Here is a 6000-nt window from a genome sequence, read left to right on the forward strand (position 1 = left end):
AGCCAAAGCCTTTGATCTCAGGTCAAAAGATAAGTGTAATGGCAAATGGCTTTAACTAGTCCAGCGGCCTAGTGCATACCATACCAGCACTACAGTTAGTCATTCACCCACCCTTGGTGGTGAGCTATGTCAGCTGCCCTGGGGCAGACTGACAGAGCACTACTGGGCCCTCTGACCACTGCCAGCAGGAAATTCAGGTAAAGTGTCTTGCCCAAGGACACAACGACTGAGATGGTTGGAGCAGGGGATTGAATCAATTGCAGGATGAAACCCCCTAACTCATGTGCCACCGTCGCCCCATAATTTAGTGTAATATTCCCAATAGTAACCAAAAACATGCTTAGGTTTCCAATGATTTTGTCAAAATGTTTTAAATGTAATCCGTTTTGCATTTTAAAATAACGTTTTCCGTTTTACTCACAAACAGATGTGTTTGAATGATTAGAGAGAGACTAAACATTAATATTCTGCCTAGTTGTTTTTGTGTTTTATGTTGGTATTTCTATCTGTTTGCCACGGTAGCACAACTGAGTGAAGTTGCCACCCCACCACCACCACCACGTTCTTCAAATCAGACAAAATTGGTGTCAAACTTTTGTGCTATGTTTGTACTGGTTTGTGCAGCAAAATTTTTTGTTTGTGCCACTATCATTTTAAAAATATAAAGAAATGTTTTTAGAGCTCATCAAAGGTCAACCAGCCCCCCCCCCTTCTTCGAACAGACAAAATTGGTGTCAATCACCTCGGCTATGTTTGTGCTGGTTTGTGCAGCATATGAAATTCACAGTTTCAGCATGAACAGATGTTCACTGACCTTTGATGACCTCTACAAACTACTATTAATATCATTAAGGAAAATGATACCAGTACAAATAAAAAAAATTGCTATACAAAAATATTATATATATTATATACTATATATATAGATATATATATATATATCTCTATATATATTATATAATATATATTATCTATTTTTATATCTATATATATATATTTTATCTATATCTATTGTATATATATATGTGTATATATATATATATCTATATCTAGACATCTTATTATCTATATATATTTATTATATGAATATTGTTAATTTTGCTGCACAACCCACCAACAAACGTAGTCGAGTTATATTGACAACCATTTCTGTCCTGATTTTAAAAGGGTGGGGGGGGGGCAACTTCACTCAGGTCTGTAGCACTTTGAGGTTTAATGTCAAATGTAAAGTGCATTACAAATAAAATGTATTATTATTATTATTATTATTATTATTATTATTATTATTATTATTATTAAAGACTAAGTTGAAGCAAGAAAGACTAACTTCAAAATACACTGCCAATCAGCCTCTGAAGATTTGGGAATACTTTTTTATCCAGTTTGGCTGAGATAATGAAACGAAATGAATGTAAAGGTGAAATATCACACGTAGGAGCATGATCCGTCTGGCTGGGCTGCTTTATTGCTTTCCTGCTAGAAATTCAACTACAGGTTTGGCGCATCAGGAGTGATAGTTGGACATATTTTCTGCCTCATTTTGTAACTTCTGTTTTTTATCTTTTCTGAATCCCCGACTAATCGTCTGTTCTCTGAGAGATGCTGTAAATCCCCGTGGAGCAACCCAAGATCTTGACAATGCCTTAAAAAGTAGTAAAAGTTGAACCGAGCTTTCACTGCAGGAAATATTTTATCATTTCCACCTGTTCTTTGTTTCAGTCCTGCCAAGTTACAATGTGTTCAGCCCCACTGGGGAACGATGAAGAAAACACACTTCGTAACCAGAAACCCAAGCACTGTACAAGGTGGACGATTAGAAAAAACACAACGGAAAAAAAAACTTATGATGATCATTAAGACTGTCTGTCATTCAGCTCTGATATATGTTGCCTGTTTTTCTCTCAGAGTAATGTTGCAACACACAAAAGAGACTCTGGAATATTTTAAACTAATGAACGCCATATGTGCAAGGAAAGAAATGTATGTATGTTCTGTATTTATTCATTATGTTGAAATCCAGCTTGGCTTGTTCCTGCTAATTAAAATGCAATCTGGTCACAATGAATGAATGTGATGGAAACCATACAGTATTAACCTGTCAATGTTATCTACACATTTATGCCTGTTAAAGCTCTATAAATATTTATAAAATAAGTCGTTTTTTATTGCACTGAATTTGCCTGTATATATATATATATATATATATATATATATATATATATATATATATATATATATATATATATATATATATATATATACAGTCACCATGAATATTAATGGCAGATTTATTTTCGACCTTTGGGGAGTGTCTTTGACCTGTTTTTTTTTTTTTCCAGGGTTGACTGAGCATGCAACAAACTACTTAAGTCAATAATAAAAAAAAAAATAAGAATTGGTGCAAATATTTTAAGTTATTATGGATTTTCTCAAATCCTCATATACTGAAATGATATGTACACAGACTCATATACACATACACCCACTAATGTTTGGCCAAATGTGCTTTAGTGAGCAACCACACGTTTCTTGCAGCCGTCAACAAGCTTCAGGCACAATTTTGGATGTATGTTTGACTAGGGCTGCATGATAATTCAATAACAATGTATATCGATCGATAGACGCGTGGTTTAATAGAAAAAGAGGGGTCAACAGAAAGTTCAATAGAAGAACAGATTTCCTCCCTTTTCCATTGGAGCCTATCAAGTAGGTTAATACTACAGTCCCTACATCCTCCTAACCAATTACAAACGCAGACACATGTAAGCTCCTTCACCAAGCTCCAAAGAGTTCATGGAGCACGTGTTGTTTTTATCTTTTTTTTTTTTTAAGACTTATAGTTTTGGTTAAAAGTTGGTTGAATAAAGGGTTGAGTTTGAATTTGGTGTTCTTTATATAAAAATAGGTCAGTAAGCAACAGCATGAAATGGCGAGGGCTGCATTTAAAATAATTTTAGATTTTTTTCATAATTATTCAATATCGATCAATATGATTTCTATTTTATCAATATGCTTTTTTTCTATATCGTCCAGCTCTATGTTTAACCAGTGGGATTGACAGAAATAGTTGAGCATTTATTTGTCTGTGGCACTGTGCACATTGCACAAAGTGGATGGTATACCAAAAAAATCAAGGTCTACCTTCAAATGCCTTCAACTTCATCCCAACTCTACATCACCAATGTTGACTGAGTTTGCACCTGGGTCAGTCCAATTAAATCTTTAATAGTTTTTGAAATTCATTGGAGTTGTTAGTTTTAGAATCATTCCACCCTGGAAAAAGAAATGTTTATATGCGTTCTTTGATAAAGAATAAATGGTGCTGAAATGTATGCCAAAATGACTGGATGTAAATTTGTCATTGATATTTAATGTACAGTCAGGGCAATGATTAAAAAGTGATTTAAAAAAAACTAGAACGGGGACAACCCAACACTGGACAAGGACCCAAGTTTGTCTTGCAAGCATAAAAAGTGAGGAGGATGGTAAGGTTCATTTTTAAAAAAAATCTTGAAAAGTAATAATGTTTTTACATCTTTACCGGGTTTTTTAATAAATACGGGAGGGGAGAGTTCTGTTTTTAGCCTATTAGGTAAAGAGATTAAACAGGTCCTTGCTCAATCCAGTTAAACATTCTATGACCTGAACTCAGTCGTCACTCTTCGCACAGTATTGTGTTTCTTTAGCAGGTGGCCCTGCATTGGGTTTGGCATTTTACTGCCCGTGTTGATGTACTGTAGAAGGTCTCTTCTTCCCCGCAGTGCTCCCTGTCCTACCACTAATTAGCTCAATTCATTCTACAACAGATTACGCGCTAACTAAGCTAATCTTGTTAGAGTTATTTGATTAGTGAGAACATCAAGCACTACAACACCTCCAGGGGTTGTCCAGTTTCTGGCCTTACCCACCCAGAAATGATCCAACATGTTGTCAATGAGTAAAAGAAATACACAAACTTTAGTTGCGCAGGGTTGCAAAAACTGATTTTGGACATAATCTTGGATTAACCAACGGCAGAGGGATTTTCTAGAATCACTGTTAGTTTGATGTACGATCCTTAAATTTAGACAAGCACCCTGTTTCCCTTCTAAAACGGTAACATCCCCGAAGAGACAACATTTCCCATATCATCTTCCCACAAATCTCCAATTTTAAACCGTCAACATCTGTTTCTGCTTGCAGTCCAGGAGTGTAAATCACTGCTGTGGTGCTGGGTGTTGCAACAACATCCTGTCCCTACAAAGAAATGTTTGTTTTGTGAAAAATACAGCTAGAGACTCAGTGCACGATGCACCATCTCCATCCTGGCTTCCTGAGAGGTCCCGTGGGGTCAGATGTGGGCCGTTGATTGTCCATGTGGCACAAAAGAGCAAGAATTTGCAGACAAAATTATATTCCATAGACACTTACCTCTCTGACAGAATGCTTGACCAGCCTAATGGATGATCATCATCATTTGCAGTAACTAAATATGTTTGGACGATAATGCCCCTGGAGGTGTTACTGGCTCTGTTGTCGTGCGAAGTGACATAAACTCTGCCACAACCTGCCCTTCTTGAAATATAAGATGTATACAACTTTAGAAACCTGCACCTGCATGTTGATGTATTTTCAAAACTTTCTCCAGACCTTTGCACTAGTTCCCTTTTGACCTAGTGCAGCCTTCAAAATGTTGTTTCCTATACAGGTTTGCTACAACGTGGTCACCTTTAAATGCCAAGGTCACGCCTCACTGAGGAAAAGCAACCAAAATGGGTCTCTACGGCACCTTAGGTGTTTGTTTTTCCTTTCTTGCTCTTCAGGCCATTGCTTTGTCCATCTGCAACTCTTTGGTTACTGAAACTCCGTGGAATTAGCGCACAAAGACCAAGCCGTCGTGTCCTCACTGCCTTTCTGGGTGCTTAAAGTCAAAAGGCAATTTCTTTACACCTGTCAGGGTCCTGAAAGAGAAGATAGTGAAAGACAAATACCTTTGGTGCCGGGCCGTGCCTGAAGTTGCGTGAGGTACCTAAAAATAGACATTCCTTTGTAATGCGGCTGGATTAGACGTTCTCAAAGTGGGGAGGCTTCAGATTCCTTCCTTTGGTGCCAAAGATTCTGCTTGAAATTCTAATTTTCATTACAATTCAAACTGATCCTGGTTGGGGCACAATGAAGGGAAACTCATGTCCTGAAAGAGAGTTACTTAACCGGTCCTTGTCATTTCACACCATCGTCATTTCTTGCTTTTGCAGTCTTGGTTATGCGATATCTGATTTTTTGGATACAAAGTAGTGCTGGACATTTCATATCAATCCATATTGACATTCAGGATGTTTCTTACCCACTTTGGTAAAGTGTCAATAAAAGGCCATTTTCTGTCATCTATTAATAACCTACTCCAGTCATATGTAGTCATGAGACTTCAATAAATATTACCAACTTGCAAGAGTTAGCATAATAAGCTAACAGGGTAAATGGGAGTGTCAAAAAACATAAGGGACAATTCTTTTTGGAGACTTCAAGTTGCTATTTTGAAAAGCAAGTGTTAGGTGAGGAAGTAAAAGACATTTTGAAGACTTTGAATTATGTATATATAATACGCATTCCGTTTTTATCAAGGATCAACTGACTATATGGGAATTAAACTTCAACGCTGTTTTTACTTACTTTTTGTCGCTTCCACCTAGTGATATTGCTAATGCATCTAATGCAGTTACACGCAGTGCCTTAAGTGAGCCGATATGCACTGGCACAGAGTACCCGCACTTTTAAACTTTACCTGCCCCTTTTTTTGTCTTTCCCTGGCAGTAATATTGGTAAACTAGGATGAGTTTGTTGAGGCCAGGCCTAATACTGAGAAGAAAGTTTTGCAGAAGGAAAACGTAACTAATCATCTTATTGAAAAATTTATAAAGATAGAAAATTCAAAATCTTTGGAAAACATAAAGAAGCGATAAGTCACACATTTCAATGTTATTTTTCATGTCAATGGAAATGCCATAAGGCTTGAAGTTAATA

The sequence above is a fragment of the Fundulus heteroclitus genome, chromosome 21 (assembly GCF_011125445.2).
Source record: "Fundulus heteroclitus isolate FHET01 chromosome 21, MU-UCD_Fhet_4.1, whole genome shotgun sequence".
Taxonomy (NCBI): Eukaryota; Metazoa; Chordata; class Actinopteri; order Cyprinodontiformes; family Fundulidae; genus Fundulus; species Fundulus heteroclitus.